This window comes from Chlorocebus sabaeus, chromosome 9 (genome assembly GCF_047675955.1).
Source record: "Chlorocebus sabaeus isolate Y175 chromosome 9, mChlSab1.0.hap1, whole genome shotgun sequence".
Taxonomy (NCBI): Eukaryota; Metazoa; Chordata; class Mammalia; order Primates; family Cercopithecidae; genus Chlorocebus; species Chlorocebus sabaeus.
In genome coordinates this window covers 29,351,149-29,370,251 of record NC_132912.1, presented here as the reverse complement: position 1 = coordinate 29,370,251, position 19,103 = coordinate 29,351,149, and the positions used below count along the sequence as shown (strand labels likewise).

Here is a 19,103-nt window from a genome sequence, read left to right as displayed (position 1 = left end):
CTAAAATTTTGCAAGGCTAACAAAATCTCTTCTTCCTTTCTCCTTTAAAATATTGTTAAATCTATTTTCCCTGGACTTTAGATGTACTTTCCTTATAATCTGGAGATTTCGTTAAAATGCTGCATCTACCCACATGGAAACACAATTACTATTAAAGTATTAATGATAAGTGATTGCTAACCATGGAAAATCACCAAGCAATTTTCATAGTTCTAGAAAATGCATGACCTGGCTTTCAAGAACTGAGTTCAGTGCATGTTAAAAGGGAGGATTTTCATTAAAATGGTGACATGGACACATGGGTTCCCCCTTCCTGGGAACTGCAGAATAGACCAAAGAAATTGAGCAAAAAGGAGACAAGCTTACAAAAATGCTGGAGACTGGAGGCGGTACCATTCATATCTCACAAATTTTGGAGAGTTTCTTCCAGATAGAATTAAGAGGAAATCAGATTTTTAAAATGATCCCATGGACTACTCATAATTGCTGGGATAAATGGTGCAGGCAAGTCCTCTAAACATGACTAGATAGATGCATTTGTTTTATCCACAGATTCCCATTATCATTAAAAGAATGTATATATCAGTCCTCAAAAGTATGCTTTCTTAGCCAAAATTACCAATGGTAATTTACATATATGAATACAAAATACATTAAGATGAAAAGAGATACTGTTAATATATTCTTCTGAAATGATAAATAAAATAACAAAATATATCCATATGACACCTATAGACGTATGCATGGCTTGTATGTGGGAGGCGTGGATGAGGATAGAGAATGACTTGGGTATGAGACTTTTAAAATACAGTTTGACTAAATCAAACAGCTCAGAACCACTCCCATGGAACACAGAAACTGAACAGACCTTTCACTATCCCAAAATATTACTGAACTGCTCCCTACCCTGAGTCTCCCAGAGTATCACAAAAACTTTCCTTTTTGTATGTTCATGACATTGAGCAATGGCTAAATAGCTGGTATTGTTTCTGGGTGTGTCTGTGAGGGAGCTGCCAGAGGAGACTGACATTTGAGTGGGTGGACTGGGAAAGGAAAACCCACCATCAATATGGGTGGGCACCATCCAATCGGCTGCCAGCGAGGCTAGAACAAAGCAGGTGGAAGAAGGTGGGGTAAGCAGCCTGCTGAGTCTTCTGGCTCTTTCTTCTTCCCAGGCTGGCTGCTTGCTGCCGCTCCTCCTGTCCTTGTACATCAGACTCCAGGTTCTTTGGCCTTTGGACTCTGGGACTGGCCCCAGTGGCTTACAGGGGGCTCTTGGGCTACACGGTCAGCTTCCCTGGTTTTGAGGCTTTCAGACTTGGACTGAGCCACTACCAGCTTTTCTCTCTACCCAGCCTGCAGATGGCCTATCGTGGGACTTCACCTTGTAATCACGTGAGCCAATTCTCTCTAATAAACCCCATTTTATATATACACATATCCTGTTGGTTCTTTCCCTCTGGAGAGCCCTAATATAATAACCTATCCCTTGATCCAGTAACCTAGATTACACTCTTCTTGCCTCAGAGCTGTTATCACTTCAGCTAAATTAGTTGAACAGCTTCAGTTCTTGTACTGGGATGACCGTCAAATCTGAAGATAGCACATGCAGTACAATCTCCATTGATAACTAAAAGCACTGCAACTCCAGTCAGTTGGTTAACTATGAAATAGGAGTCCTTTCTCCTCATATTTCTTAATACTTTTTATTTTTTAAAAAAGTAGAGACAGGGTCTTGTGTATTGCCCAGGCTGGTCTCGAACTCCTGGCCTAAAGCAATCCAGGCTATGCTCCTTCTTGCTCCAAACCACCTGGCACTAACCAGTAGGATGGTTTCTGCCAACTGTGTGGCCAATCTGGCAGCTACTGTGAAGTCTGGGACATTGCTTCTCAGACCCCTGGTTCCAGTTTCAGCCTTTCCCCACCAAGGACCGGAACTGGTGCATGGTGATCAAGGGAGCAAGGGCAGAGTGCAAATCACACTCCAAATTCAAGGACACAGCATGCCATCTCTTCTCCCCAGGCTCATCCAGGCTCTAAGACTTTCATGCACCTTTACTCTCAAAGCCTCTTGGTCAACACAGGCACTCAGACTAAGTTAACAAACAAAAACACACCTTGGTGCTGCAGTCCCAAAGACAGTTTGGCCAGGGTGTATGTGGGCAATGTGGTGATTCTTTATGAGAATGGAAGGTAAGGAAGACACATGCACAAACAGTTTCACCTACTCCAGGGCCACACCAGGGCCTCCTGGTCTAGTTGTCCTACTTTTAACGACAATGTAATGTTTATAAATTGATCAAACCAATTTTATATTATTAATTTCACTTTGTTTCTGGAATAGGCAAGATAGAGTAGGTAGTCATGTATCACTTAATGATGTAGACACATTCTGAGCCGTGTGTCATAGGCGATTTCATCATGTGCGAACATCACAGAGTGTACTTACACAAACCAAGGTGGTAGAGCCTGCGACACGTCTAGCTGTATGGTATAGCCGATTGCTCTCAGGCTATAGATCCATACAGCAGGTTATTATACAGAATACCACAGGCAATAGTAACACAACGTATTTGTATATCTAAACATGGTAACAAAGGTACAGTAAAAACACAGTATTATCGTATGAAACCATCATCATCATATGTGATCTGTAGTCGACCAAAACATGTGGTGCATGACTGTATAATTCTTAATTGGGCATATGAGTAAACTGAGGCATCAAGTGATTCAGTGACTCCTAAATGTTGACTGGTGAGTTGTGGAACCAGGATTAGAACTCTCGCTCTGGTCTATTTCTACTATGTTGCAAATTCTGCTTTTCTGGGTTATGGTTAAGTTTTTGACGTTTATATTATAGTGAAATAGAATTAACTTTGTATCAGTTTAGGGATCCATGAAAATTGCATGCTCAATTTGATGTGCATGTAAGATCCTCCTTATGAGATGACTTACAGTTTTCATGAAGTTGCTAAAAGGGTCTCTGTAACCAAAAAGATTAAGAACGCTGGCGTGGTGTGTCACAATGAGACTGAGGTCAAGTCTAGGGTGCCCTTTTTACGGATTGTAAACCCAGAGAAGATGGATGTCGGGGGTGGGAATCATCTCCTTCTTCAGAGTCAGAGAGCACTGGAAGGTGGTACACATGCTTACAGCTCTACAAGTGCATTCATACAAGCTTAGAACCTTAGATCAAGGAGGATTTTTGATCATTAAACCTGAGGGTCCACAAATCTGGCTACACATTAGAATCATATGGGGAGCTTTGAAAGACACCATGTCTGCGACCAGTCCCCAAGGATTTCTATTTTAATTGTCCCAAGACTCTGGCTCTGTATTTGTTTTTAAAAGCTCCTCAGATGATTCTCATGTACCAGAGTTAGGATTACCGATCTTCTAAATGAGTAATCAACCTTGGCTGAACAATGAAATCACTTGGGGAGCTGTAAGAAGTCCTGTTGCCTGAATCTCACCCTCAGATCTTCTGATTTGTCAGGAGTGTGCCAGGCATGAGGAATTTTTTTAATGACCCCAGGTGGTTTTCATAGGCACTCCAATTTGAGAACCACTGTTGGGATCTAACCTGACACTTTCTGCTGCAAAGAAAACCAAGTCGAAGAGAAGTGGCCTAAGGTCATAGGGCTAAGACAGAACCAGGATTAAACCCAGGACCCAACTCTAGGCTTGGACTCTGCAGTTCACCTAGTCAAGGTCCATGGAGTTAACTTAGGCAGTTCAGGGTGGATCTGAGAAAGGGAGCTCGTCAGGGACAGGCCTTGCTTCTCTCTTTGATTAGAAACATCTAAACGTGTGTGTGTGTGTGTGTGTGTGTGTGTGTGTGTGTGTGTGTGTGTGTGTGTTTGAATGAATGTTGTCCTGCTTAAAGGATGAAATCCCTGTGTTCTGGCCCAGATGCATGGTTCCCTGTGGCCCCTCAGATTGGTAGCTAACTCTATGGGAGACAACCTCTAAGATGAGCCCCAACAATCCATGTCTGTATTCACACCCTTGTGTGATACCTGCAATGGAGTATGGCTAGACCCACAGATTTGCTTCAAATGAACAGAACATGGCAGAAGGGATGTGACGCTACTTCTAAGATTAGATTATAAAGACGTAGTAGCTTCTGTCTTGCAAACCTCTCGTTTACTTCTTTATTGCTCACTTTGATAGAAGCCAGTTGCCATGTAGCGAGCTGTTCTATGGACCCCCATACGGCAAAGAACTGAGGAAAATTCACTGACCAACACTCAGTAGGTAACTGAGACCCTTAATCCAATAGCTGGGAGGAACTGAATTGCGCCAGCAACCATGTGAGTGAGCTTAGAAGTGGATCTTCTCTCAACTGAACCTTCAGATGAAACAGCAGCTCCAGCCAATAACTGTATTACAGCCTAGTAAGACTTTGAGGTGGTTACCCAATAAGCCATTTCTGGATTCCTGACCCACAGAAACTGTGAGATAGTGTTTGTTGTTTCAAACAACAATTTAAGTTTTGAAGTGATTTGTACGCAGAAATAGATAACTATTACAAAGTCCATGCATAAAAGTTCTTAAGTCATGTTATAGTTGTTGAAACCAAGGTATCAAAAGACTAAATGTATTTTCCATAATCAATCGGGGAAGCAGTGACAAAACAAGAAATGGAGTTTAGATGCCAGTTGATTCCCAGACTTATTCTCTCCTATAAAAAGGTTAGTGACATTTTTCATGAAATAACGCTAGTAGAACCCACGAGATTGGTAGCCATGTTGTCTTCCTTACCTTCCCTTGACTTTCTTTTAAAATCTCTTTATAGAGTAACCGTTGAGCACTGAGCCTTTTCCCCGGAAATATTATTCCTTTAACAATGCAACTTTGTCTGTTTTAAAACAAAGAGATCCCAGGCATTCAGTGTGCATTCTAAAAAGTGAGATGCTGAGACATGGGAGGAAGTGACTTTCAAATAAGCACATAATGATCAGGTAATCTTCTCTCCCTTTCATGCTGAGAACAGTCACAAATTTTTCATTCCTGAGAATCTTGTTCCCAAATTGACAATGCTTCAATAAGCACCTTTTTGTACTTTCTTCTTAATCAAGTAGAAAGAAAAATCATCATAAATACAAGAGGAGTATTTTCCCCTCTAGTCAAAGTGTGTAGCCAGGAGGCCCAGCATTCTTTCCAGAGAGAGGTAGTATGGTTCTAAACTACCACTTAGGCGACTGAGCACAGTATTTGGATAGAAGGATGCTTTGTATCAACCATGCCAATTAAAAAAAAATCATTGAAGAAATCTAACATGCACTTTAGTAACAGTGAAGAACTGGTAACATTAGGATATATTCTAACACATAAAATTAGGATACAATCTAACCGAATATTAGTAATATCAGGTTAGAGTACTCCCACTTAATAGGAATTGGATATGAGCAGTTCTTTGAGAGAAAACTGAGGATCAGAAGTGTAAACATTTGTCTAAGGCCATAAACTGAGTTTCCACTGGAATCAGGATTTAATTCCACAATGCACTTTACCCTCTTAATTCTGGCTACTATTCTTATCTCAGAGAGAAGACTCATTACCCTTGAAAAACTCCTCCTGAAGGGGTCAATGTGAGAAAGAGGAGGCAGGCCACTTGAACAAATTGTCTGCCATATAGCCACACACAGTAAACAAATCTCACAGAAGCTTCTAAAACAAAAGCAACACTATGAAGAGACAAAACTTAGCTTTACTAATAAGTTAAATCCAAAAAGAAAAAGACAGATCTAGAAGACACTATTTCCAAAACATGTATTCTATAAACTGAAATGGAAATGCAAGTGGCCAGCTTTATTTTATTCTTTCACCGGCCAAGGGGGAGTGATGTTTCATGCAGGGCCACTTTACCACCAAGGACTCTGACCGCTTCTCCGCCTCCAGGACCAGCACTGAGGCCAATTTCACCTTGATTCTGAATGTCTCCCACTTTGGTGCAGGGCCATTTCACCACAGAGGACTCCGACCACTTCTCCGCCTCCAGGAAGAGCACCGAGGCTGATATCACCTCCATTCTGGTGGCCTTCCACAGCAACTCACTGCTGGACCCAGACATCTTTGCTGAAGTCAGTTGACTGGACAGTACAGTGCAGGATCTGTGTGTGGCGCAGGGAAACGTAAGCCAGATCCAGTACCAGTAGGTGTGGGCCAGAAACAAGATGCTCTGCGTGGTGCCCCCAACCCGCTCCTGTACACCTGGCAGGTGAACAAAACGCTCAACCTGAGCAGCATCTCCTTCCCCATCTATAACCATGGTGGACACCCCTTCTACCTGACCAGCTTCTTCAGAGGACATATCTTTGGGGACAGCCTAGGAATGGGCCAGTTACTCCTGCAGGCCAAAACTATGCAGCTACTGTACTGCCTGAACCCCGAGCACCCTGAGGACTATGTGCAGAGCAAGCAGTGGCTTACCCATTTCCTTGATCAATTTAGCAACATTAAGAACAGCCTGACCTTGAAGAAAATTGAGGTACCTGGTGGTTTGGGTTTACAGGCAGGCCAGGAGAAGGTGGGAGGGATGAGGAAGATTTGCCCCCAGAACCCTAACAAAAGTACTGCATGACTACTTTATAGGGTCCTTGCCTCAAAGCTGGGTTTGCTCTGCTGTATTTGGTACTCAATCCAATTTTCTTAACACTGACAAATTCCAGAAATCATGAATCCCGGGTAACACTGTGGTCGATAACACAAATCCTGTGTCCACCAGATGGGCCGGTTCAGTACGGACACTAATCTTCACATTTAATTTTGGGGTTTGGTTTCTAATCCAATTACAGTACTTTGAAATTCTACTTTTAGTTAAAGTCTTCACTGGCTTTGGGGAGCCCCTTAAAACTTGTTTGGAGCTTGCTGGGATTAAAAAAGAAAAACAAACTTTTAAGTAAAAGTTAATGATGTTAAGGTACTAGCTCAGCATTTTTCAAGTTAGATACATATGAAGCACCCGGCTTAGCGTGAGGCACATGTCAGCTGTTCAGCTATAGCTGGGTCAGCAACCCTATTAAGACTTATAAATAGAGGAGCAGTGGTGTTGGCAGCGTCAGGGCACGGCCCAGGCAGAAGCAGCAGCCACAGCGTTCATCCGCCTGTGGAGGAAGAGGCAGCCTTGGCGGGTCAACTGGGTCGCTCCAAGTGACATAATGTCATGATTTTGATGGCTGAAGTGTTTTGCCTTGTGTACATACTAGAGTTTCTTGATGTCTTCATTTGTGGATGGACAGGTTCTTCTGTGTTGCTCCAAATGACATAATTTCATTATTTTGGTAGCCAAAAAGCATTTCCCTTCAGTATATATACCAGAGTTTCCTGATCCCTTCATCTGTGGATGGACAGGTTCCTCCACGTGGTTGCTGATGACAGGGTTTCCCGAAGCTTTATGGCTGAAGAGTATACTGTCATGTATCTAACATGGCAGTTTCTTTACCACTTCATCTGTGGATGGACAGGTTCATGTGATTCCTGCATTTCTGGAAGAAGCAAATACAGAACAGAGCTGGAAGATAAATGCCTAAATCAAATCATTGCAGATTCTCACTGAAGATGAGCTCATAATCCCAAATAATAAAACATATGATCGAGAGAGAAGAGAAAATGTGAGCAACCAGATTTGTTCTATCTGAACAAGAATATAGTAAGCGTAATTAAACAAATTAAGGACATAAAAGTATAAAGTAGAAATCAAGAAGTAGATTTGCAATAGAACCAAATAGAACTTCTAGAAGTAAAATTACACACACAGAGAATCTAAGGCCTGTTGGTCATACTGAGCAGCAGACTGAATACAGCTGGAAAGAATTAATACACTGAAAGATAAAACCAAGGAAATTAACCAGGAGGCAGCACAGAGAGATAAAGCTCTTGTCTAAACATGTCTTTATTTTGTCCTGTTGAATTACTAATTTAGATAGCTAGAAAGAGACTTGTAAGTTTACTGTTGTCTTCCCTTGCACAGTTGATATATTATAGACTTTCTTTTACTGTAAAAAAAAAATAAAGACTTATAAATAAGCCTGGTGAAAGAGACACCTGCTGGAAAGAGCCTTCAAAGACCAGGCGCACCTCAAATGATATTTATGCAACTGAAATAGTAAAAGACACCAGCCTAATAAAAATTTACAAAAAGTTATAATTTTTTTTCTTTTCTTTGTTTTTTTTTTTTTTTGAGACAGAGTCTTGCTCTGTTGCCCAGGCTGGAGTACAGTGGTGCAATCTCAGCTCACTGCAACCTCCACCTTCCAGGTTCAAGTGATTCTCACACCTCAGCCTCCCGAGTAGCTGGGATTACAGATGTGTACCACCACACCTGGTTTTTTGTATTTTTTTTTTTTTTTTTTTTTTTTTTGAGACGGAGTCTTGCTCTGTCGCCCAGGCTGGAGTGCAGTGGCCGGATCTCAGCTCACTGCAAGCTCCTCCTTCCGGGTTCACGCCATTCTCCTGCCTCAGCCTCCCAAATAGCTGGGACTACAGGCGCCCGCCACCTCGCCCGGCTAGTTTTTTGTATTTTTAGTAGAGACAGGGTTTCACCAGGTTAGCCAGGATGGTCTCGATCTCCTGACCTCGTGATCCGCCCGTCTCGGCCTCCCAAAGTGCTGGGATTATAAGAGTGAGCCACTACACCCAGCCAAAAGTTATAATTTCTACAGCTATTAATGAGAACAAGATATCACAGTTTTAGCCTGGGCACAGTGGCTCATGCCTGTAATTCCAGCACTTTGGCAGGCTCAGGCAGGTAGAGCGCTTGAGCCCAGGAGTTCGAGACCAGCTTGGGCAAACTAGTGAAATCCCATCTCTACTAAAAATACAAAAATTAGCCAGATGCAGTGGCACACAGCTGTAGGTGTCTTGCTGTGTTTTCCAGGCTGGCCTCAAACTCCTTGGATCAACTGATCCTTCTGCCCCAGTCTCCCGAGTAGCTGGAAGTACATCCATGTGAATCCAGAAGGAAACTACTAGAGTTAATAAATTCAGCACAGCTTCAGGATACAAGATCAACACACAAAAATTAGTTGCTTTTCTGTACATGTGCAATGAACAATCTAAAAAGGAAATTAAGAAGGCAATTCCATTTAAATAGTGCTAAACAAATAAAATGCTTAGGAATAAATTTAACCAAGGAAGTGAAAGACCTGCATGCTGAATACTACCAAACATTGGTAAAAGAAACGTAAAAAGACCTAGGTAAATGGAAAGATCCTTAGTTCCTGGGTTAGCAGACTCAATATTGCTAAAATACCAGTCCTATTCAAAACAATCTACAGATTCAACACAATCCCATCGAAATTCTGAGAATCATTCCTCCCCCCCAGAAATAGAGAAGCCAATCCCTAAATTCAAATGTAATTGCAAGGAGTCTCAGATGATCAAAATAATCTTGAAAAAGAATAGAGTTGGAGGACTCAGTATTATTCAGCCATAAAAAGGAATGAAGTTCTGATACATGCTACAAGGACGAACCTTGAAAACATTATGCCTAGTGAAATGAGCCAGTCACAAAAAGACAAACATATAGTTCCACTTATATGAAATCTTTAGAATAGGAAAGTTCACAGAGACAAAGTAGATTAAAGGTGAACTGGCAATGTGGGGTTGGTGGTGATGGGGAGTTACCGCAGAATGATAACAGAGTTCCTGTTTGGGGTGATGAAAAATACTTGGGAACAGATAGTTGTGATGGCTGCATGACAGTATGGATGTAATTAATGCCACCAAATTATACATTTAAGAGTTGTTATAATAGCATATTTTATGTCATACATATTTTACCGCAATAAAATATTTTTCACAAAGAGATTTAACAATTCATAAAAGCTTTTTACCTGAAGCACGATGTGACTGCAAGCAGTCTGATGAGAACATACGCCAGGTGAAAACAAAGGGATCGCTCTCACAGACGTTGCCTCAAATTCCAGTTGTCTGGAAAGCGATGTAAAGTGGACTGCCTGCCACAAAAATGGACTCAGGTAAATAACTTTTATTTCCAGTATTTGTGTGTGAGTTACAAACACTATTGAAACACTTTATGTTAGTGACAAAACAATATGTTAAAATTCAGTAAAAGATCAAAATACATGGATTGTGATTTTAGAAGAGAGAAAATAATGTAGATTTGCTTCTTCCCACAAATCTATGAGTTCCTCCTAAAGTTTCTTTCAGATCCAAAGTTTAAATAAAACTCCTGAATATACAAAATCTGAATTCACAAAAAAAGAAAAAAAGGAGCTCTTGGCTGGGCGCAGTGGCTCACGCCTGTAATCCCAGCACTTTGGGATGTTGGGGTGGGCAGATGACTTGAAGCCAGGAGTTCAAGACCAGCCTGGCCAGCATGGTGAAATCCTACCTCTACTGAAAATACAAAAATTAGTGGTAGCACATGTCTGTAGTCCCAGCTACCCTGGAGGCTGAGGTGGGAGAACTGCTTGAACCGGGGAGGTGGAGGCTGCAGTGAGCCTAGATGATGCCACGGCACTCCAACCTGAGTGACAGGGTGAGACTGTCTCAAATTTAAAAATAAAACAAAAGAGCTCTTCCTTACAGAATTCCAAATAAGGTAAGTAGACAGAGTGATCGCATTTGAAAATATCATCATTTGATAACCACCACAGTTAGAATGGCAGGATCATACATTATCCTTTTTGCTTGTCACAGGCAAGAAGTATCAATGGACGCTAAAATAAGAGGACAAAAAATACGATGAAAAGGAGTACATCTAATATAGTTTCAATGTACCTCTCCAAAAGAAATATATTCATTACAAGGGGAAAAATAATAACTTCACAGATGAAAAAGTTGGCATATATCACCCAATAGTAACCAAACCAGTAAATGGGACAGACAGACACCATGTGCCTCCCGACACTGTGCTTGAGAAACACTTCTGTGGAATTCCTGCCAAAAGCGCATAACCTGAATCAAACCATAAGGACACTCTGGATATATGTAAATTAAAGGGCATTCCACAAAATAATTATTTACTCTTCAAAAATGTCAAGGCCCTGGAAAGACAAAGACTGAAGAACCATTCAGATTAAAAGAAACTGAAGAGTGGCCAGGCGCAGTGGCTCATGCCTATAATCCCAGCACTTTGGGAGGCCGAGGCAGGCGAATCACCTGAGGTCAGGAGTTCGAGACCAGCCTGGCCAACATAGTGATACCCAGTCTCTACTAAAAATACAAAAATTAGCTGGGCGCAGTGGCACGTGCCTGTAATCACAGCTACTTGGGAGGCTGAGGCAGGAGAATCACTTGAACCTGGGAGGCAGAGGTCGCAGTGAGCCGAGATCGCGCCACTGCACTCCAGCCTGAGCGACAGAGCGAGACTCCAAATCAAAAAAAAAAAAAAAAAAAGAGACTGAAGAGAAACAACTAGCTTCAATGTATGATCCTGAACAATTATTTGTCTTTTGCTATATAGGACATTAATGGGACAACTGACAAAATCTGTGCATAGACAATAGAGTTGTATCCATGTTGATTTAAGAAATATACAAAGTATGTAGACATTAAAGACATCATGTCTGCAAGCCTACTCTCAAATAATTCATTTTAAAAAAGAAATCAGAAAAACAGCCAATGCATTTTTTTAAAAGAATACTGTGTGTGTATGTAGAGAATGATAAAGCAAATGTGGCAAATATTAACATTTGGATGGAGTAATTTAGTAGGATACACAAGAATTATTTCTCCTATTTTTACAAATATACGAGTCTGAAAAAAATAGACATACAATAAATGTAAACAAATAAAGGCAGTTAAGATAAACTATTTGTTTTCCCTAATAACACTGCCAGGATCATCTTTACTATAATCTCATCGGATCATCAAATTTCAAAGCTCGGGGAAAAAAAGTATTGTCTCCCCAAAACCTCCCAATCTACAGATGAAGTTAGTAAGTCGAGATTACACCTAATTCAAGGAAAAGCCAAGACTATTACTAGCTCTGACTCAGCTCAGCTACCTTTCAACTATTCCAAGTGGTCTTTTCACTCCTTTACATTCTTGTCTACGGTCTAAACACATGATACCAAAATACTAACCTCTATCTTCTCATATACTCTTACAAGTTACTGTGACTAACCACTTTCAGGCCATCTAAATTTTATGTTTAAAAGGCATGTAAGTATCACTGCTCCTAACAGTCCTTAATAACTAATATCAATATCAATACATATGCAAAGATCAGAACACATGTCAAACACTGTAGCAAATGCTGAACATACAAAATTAACGTACTCTGCTGTTAGGTACATGAAGACAGACACCAATTTTATGTTATTCAATATTATAACCCCACCTCTTAGTAACAGTGCATGGCATACAGTAAGTACTCAAATAACTGTTGTATATTGCAAAATAAAAGACAATCCGTAATACAGGAAAGAAATGTGTGTACGGATAACCATAATATCAGTAGTTTTAATAAAGTCTCATGAGACAACAGATAGGGAAATTATTTTCTCTTGGTAAGATCTAGAAAGGCCTCAGAGATTTAATGATACCAAAGTTAAACCTTGAAGGACAAATAAAACGTCAACAGACATGGAGGTGGTGGGGTGGTAAGAGGAAGCTAGAAGAATTTAGATAAAAAAGCCCAAAAGCAACAAAATATTAGACATTTCTATTGAATTTTTAAACACAGGCTTACCTATTGTGGCTGCAAGTTCTGGATCAAAGGTGTCATCTGTGAACCTCAAGAGCAGGCTGAAAGAGAGATTAAAAAGACAGGTTAGGAATTAGAATTTTTCTTTCTAATCATATGATAAGTGTGTTCATGATTATTATATCTCGTCATAATTTATTAAATGCAAATAAAAATAACTGATGGAGGCCTGCTCCTAGGAATACTGCCTCAGAGCAAGCATACAGAGAAGAATTAAATTACTAGAAAGGCAATTTAAAAACTGCCAAGAGCGGCCAGGCGCAGTGGCTCACACCGGTAATCCCAGCACTTTGGGAGGCCGAGGCGGGCAGACCACAAGGTCAGGAGATCGAGACCATCCTGGCTAACACGGTGAAACCCCGTCTCTACTAAATATACAAAAAAATTAGCCAGGCATGGTGGCGGGCGCCTGTAGTCCCAGCTACTCGGGAGGCTGAGGCAGGAGAATGGCGTGGACCCGGGAGGCGGAGGCTGCAGTGAGCCAAAATCGCGCCACTGCTCTTCAGCCTAGACAACAGAGCGAGACTCTGTCTCAAAAAAAAAAAAAAAAAAAAAACTGCCAAGAGCAAAGTAGTTTACTATTAAATATATTCCCCATACTCTCCTACACAATCCCCTAAGTTCAAAAGGTGGGGTTTTTTTGTTGTTCTTTTTAACTGTTCTGGTGTCCTGAGAAAATGATACTAGCAACATGTCACACTTTAATTGACATGGATGAAAAGGGAAAAAATAAAGTTTCTTGGAATGAAACAAAGTAACTTAAAAAATCTGACCTGTAATCCACTTTAAATTCAAGCACAAACAGAAAGATATCAAAGCCTAGCATTCTGTAACATGCAGTAGGGCTACTGCCTAAGTGGGAAGAAAAGATACAGTAAAAAGGTAAAAAAAAGATCACAGGACAGAGTAGGTATACTCAGGCAAACACCAGGTAGGGTTTATAAAAACAAGTAGGCAACTGGAAGCTATTGAAGGCTTTTAAAGAAAGTTATGACAAAAAGTACTCTTTGTTTTGAAAAGTTAATGCCAACAAAAAATGGAAGAACAATCAACAGAAGTCAACTGCCATGGTTATGGTGGGAGAGAACAAAGGACTAAACTTAGGAAATGGTAAGAAACTAGAAAGGAAATATAAAAGCAAAAGACACCAGATTAGAAGGGTACTCTAAGATTTTCCATCTTCCAGAATTATTTTACTTACTAGGAAGCAGAAGTGTCAATTAGAAGCTCCTCAAAAATAAAACCTAATGTTAAAGCCCTAAATTTTAAAATCATTCAATCTTCCCTCGTTAACTTCTACAGTCTGTTCTGTTGATCTCTTTTTATTAATAATATCAAAGAAACAGTCATCAGATGTCTAAAATTATAGAAAAATCTTATGAATATTTCTAATATTCTAATTTCTAATTAGACTGTAATATTCATAAGGTTGTGATTACTGCTGCTAGCGATATGTTTTGTCCACAGAGTATTTCGCAAAACATAATGGCTTCCTGGTAGTTTCCAAACCCAGTGTCATTAATTATATTTGAAGGATTAACTCTACCTTACTTGGTTTTCCTGTGTTTACCATAAAACGAGCACCACAGAATCAAAGTACAACAGGAGAGTCAAATTCTATAATTCTCTATTTAACATCTTAACTATATTTACTTACTTCGAACATAAGTTAGGTGACAACACTAATAAGACTCTAAAATGAAACCTATAAAAATTTTCTTCTCTCCCAATACTCAGTTACCCATAATTTAAGAATAGAAAAGATATGCGGTCACCACAGAAAAGATTACTATGAAAACGTAAGTTAATATAACGTAGAATAGTTGTAATGATAATATAATAATAATAATACAAGTAATAATGATATTGGGTATTATTTATTGAACATATGGCAATGTACACACAAAAAGCCAGAGGTTTTTCTCTCATGGTTGCTAATCCTTACAACTGCCATTGTCATTAAGGGTACTTTGTCAGGAGAGGCAGGAAATTGGTGGTATGGTGTGAAGTAACAAATTTTAATACAGGCTCTGGGTATATATCAGATCTTAGTAAGGGGTATCCTGATAGCCCAAAATGTATTCTAAATTCTATGTGTGCATTTTTCTAGGCAGAGTCCATTTCTCTGTTTATTAGACTTTGAAAGGGGCAGAGAGTCCATTTCTCTATTAGATTTTGAAAGGAACTGGCAATCTCAAAATGATTAAGAAGCACCCTTTTTTTTTAAGAGACAGGGTCTCACTCTGTCACCCAGGCTAGAATGTGGTGGTACAATCTTAGCTCACTAATCCTCCCACCTTAGCCCCCCAAGTAACTGGCATGACAGGTTAGCATCACCATGGCTTGCTAATTTTTTTTATTTTTCAGTTTTTTAGAGGCAGGGCCTTGCTATGTTGCCCAAGCTGGTCTCGAACTCCTGGCCTCAAGTGATCCTCCTTCCTCAGCCTCCTTAGTAGCTAGGATTACAGAATGAGCCACCGCACCTGGTAGAAGCACCATTCTTACAATATTGTATATTTACACCTTCATATTTCAAAGTTAAAGGAGCAAAATGCGTTCCATGCAGAGGTAGAGATGGAAGGAGTAACTACCACCATGGCACTTAGATAAGACCAAATTTAAAACAAACAGAATTTGATTATAACTAGTCTGCATTTCTTTATCTACAAATGAAATTCACCAAAATGAATGGCAAGGCTAGGAGCATAGGAGGGACAGCAATTTACGTAACAGGCCTCTCTAATCCCTTCCAGTTCTTGATACACTCTGCTACCTCTACCTCACCGGGTCTAGCCACAGAATTGGAGTCTTACACAGTCAACACTACATAGGGTTTGAGAGGTATCTGTTCCAACCCCCTCACTTTTGAAATGAAGGCCTAGAGCATTCAAGTATCACACATAAGGCCACACAAGTGGCAGCCCCAGTTTCATAATCCTGATCTCCTGATTACTACCATATACCCTTTGGACTCCAACGCCAAGAAATAAACTAGAAAGTAATCCACTACTTTGGCTTAAAGATACCCTTCATCGTACAATAATTCCCCAACAACATGAGTGCTGTTTCACTTCCACTAGTTCCAGCTCTGTAAAGAAACAGAACAAACTTGGTAAAAACAACCCTTTAAGATCACGTCCATGACAAACGTTTCTGTACTCACTCACTTTAAATATAGACTTCTATTTTAGTGGAGTCATTCTTATCCAGAAAGGTGATTACGTGTTTAACGTTCTTTTCCATAGCATATCACATAGGACAATAATGTATATCTAGCGAAATAAGACAACTTTCTCACTAAATGCAATCCTTTCACAAAAGAGGTAAAGTGTCAACATTTTGCAGTGAGCAATTGATAATCCACCACTACGCATTGAGGGAAAAGTTTAAAAAAGATCAGGCCTAAATACAATTTGTTTCTGGGGAGTGAACTAGAGAGACTGATAAACCCATTTAACAGAACTTACTCTAAAAAGGGACTCTCAGCTGAGTGCCATGGCTCATGCCTGTAACCCCAGCACTCTTGAGAGGCCAAGGCTGGTGGATGGCATGAGCCCGTGAGTTTCAGAATAGCTTGGGCAACATAGGGAAATCCCATCTACAAAAAAAATTTTTTAAAGTAGAGCCGGGTATGGTGGCTTATGCCTGTGATCCCAGCATTTTGCAAGGATCCATTGAGGGCAGGAAGATCCATTGAGCTCAGGAGTTCGAGATCACCCTAGGCAACACAGCAAGAACTTGTCTCTATAAAAAACCCTAGCCAGGAATGGTGATTCGTCCCTATAGTCCCAGCTACTCAGGAGGCTGAGGTGGCAGGATCGATTGAGCCCGGGAAGTCAAGGCTGCAGTGAGCCGTGATCACACCACTGCACTCCAGCAGGTGACAGAACAAGACCCTATCTCAAAAAAAAAAAAAAAAAAAAAAAAAAAAAGGCAGTGGCGCGGGGGGACAGGGAACGAAACTCATTTATATACTCCAGTTAACTTTCTAGAAAATTTTAACCACCCTAACTTGTCACCCATGCAATACATTTACATAAAGTGCTAACCAATTTCAACCCAATTTCATGTATTGGGTTGAACTACATGAAATGACAACCAACCATTCGTGACTTCAAAAATGTCAATTTCATACGTCTGAACTTAAATGAGAACCATGTCAAGGAAAAAAGAGAGAAATGAAAAAGAAAGATCACAAGGTTATGAAATTCCTATTAAGGCAATTTTTATTACATTAACTTTTTAACCCTCAAATATGTACGTGCAATAACAGATGATCATGTAAATAATTTTATTCATCTGTTTTACACACACACACACAAATCATACTGGTTTGCTTACCCATAGTGTTTCATTATTCTATTCCTTGGTATGTGCAAATCCCTCTGACTATAGCAGACATAGAGTACATTAAGTGAGGAATACTGGAAAAATGTATTGTCAAACTTTAAAAATACAAAAAATTTCAGAATCTATTACATAGTAAGCTTTAAAATCCTGAAGTAGCTAAAAAAGTAAGACTTTGTAATCTTATTTATACTTTAAGTTCTGGGATACATGTGCAGAACGTGCTGGTTACATAGGTATAAAACTTTGTAATTTTATGGTACATGAGGAAAGCTTTCATTCTCTTTTGTATAAGGATACCTCAATTTGTAAAATCTTACATGAACAACAAGTTATTTGAAAGATATGTATCAGCCAGGCGCGGTGGCTCACGCCTGTAGTCCCAGCACTTTGGGAGGCTGAGGCGCGTGGATTACTAGAGGTCAGGAGTTCGAGACCAGCCTGGCCAACATGGTGAAACCCTGTCTCTACTAAAAACACAAAAATTAACTGGGCGTGGTGACACACACTTGTAATCCCAGCTACTCAGGAGGCTGAGGAAGGAGAATCGCTTGACCCCGGGAGGCGGAGGTTGCGGTGAGGTGAGATCTGCCACAGCACTCCAGCCTGGGCAACAGAGCAAGACTCAGTCTCAAAAAAAAAAAAAAAAAAAAAAAAAATACGTGTATCAGAAGCTAAACCTAAAATATGAAACTGATTACAGCTCCTGGAGCGTAAATGTGGTTTAAGGATCAGGACGGCCTTGAACATAACCTACTCATAATCAGAGGGCAAGAATGAATTCATCTGGAGAGCTCTGTTCCAAGACCTGGATGAAATCACAACCCTCTAGCAACATCCACCTAGATCCATGTCTTACCTTATACTCAACTCCACTGTCAATAATATTTTCCCCAAGGAAAAAATCAAAAATGAAAAGACAACACTAATCTTTTGTCTCCACAGGATGTGGCAAAATGAGAAATAACAACTACATTTTATTTTCAAAGGTGGTCCGACTGCTTCAGCTGTGGACCACTTACACTAAAGCGAAATTTTCCAGCAGTCACAAGATCCAGGAGTTCTTCCACAGCCGACTAATAAAAAAGTAAAAGAAGCGACATTAGGCTGCGCCCAAACAGGCCAGGAATGGGCCCTAAGGCGTCACGAAACTTCCCGAGGACATTATGTATTTAGAGAAGGCCCCACAGAAACCCTCAAGAGGGAAAGTTATGTCTCCCGGGTCTCGGGGTGACAGGCAGCCTGAACCCCGAAGAGTTCGAGGCAAGGCGCCCCCCGGCCAGATTCGGGCCCAAACCAGCCCGCCACGCCCTGAGCTCCGCGCAGCAAACCGGCCGGCGGAGCGGTGGCCCTTGGAATGGTGTTTTCTTGGCGCCACAGGAGGGAGAGCGACCCAGAGAACTTGGGCCTGGCAGAGGCCGGGAACCAGGCGCGCGGGTGGGGCGAGGGAAGCAGAAGCCGCGGGAGAGCGCGGCCCAGAGGCCGAGGAGGGCGCGAGTGGGGCCGACCCCAGCCCGGCCGCCATCGTGGACGCTTGCAGCGGTTGAAGGTTCCCATCGCGGCCCAAGAGACAGCGGCCACGTAGGCAGAAAGAGCCCAGCCACCCTCATCACGGCCCCTACGCCCGCCTCACCTGTACTTGCCCACCCCACTCTCGCCGATGATGAGGCTCTTCAGGGTGCAACACGTCCTTGTCCATCCTGACCCCGCTGCACTCCCAGCCCAGCTGGCAGCCCCAGTGCGCCTCTCAGCTATTCAGCGGCGGGAGCTGCCGCGCATGCGCGCGCTCCATGGCCGCGCACACCCAGAATTCTCCCCCGTCCTTCTGGAAGGCGGGTTCCTTAGGTGTCTTTGCTGCTGCGGTGGGGGTGGGGGTCTAAATCCGCCCCGACCTCAACCCAACTCTCTGTCGTGTCAGTGAGAGAGGACTGAGTCAGGAGAATATCAAGCTGTTTTATTTCAGCAAATGTTCATAACAGCTGTATTGCGGTGTGAAATGCACTGTGCTTGAAGACTGTTACCTTAAATTTAGGTCCAACTCTACCATAATGACTGCCTTGTCATTCTACTCAGCCTT

General features: G+C 41.3%; 1 long non-coding RNA gene across 1 annotated transcript; it reads right to left on the bottom strand.

Moving 5' to 3' along the window:
- Positions 1-5,693: 5,693 nt before the first annotated feature.
- On the bottom strand, positions 5,694-18,805 carry LOC103238068 (uncharacterized). Its single transcript, XR_005235182.2, has 4 exons — positions 18,660-18,805; positions 12,665-12,720; positions 9,840-9,962; positions 5,694-7,490 (listed from the first exon to the last, which is right to left on the bottom strand). It is a non-coding gene; the product is annotated as an uncharacterized lncRNA (long non-coding RNA).
- Positions 18,806-19,103: the final 298 nt, after the last annotated feature.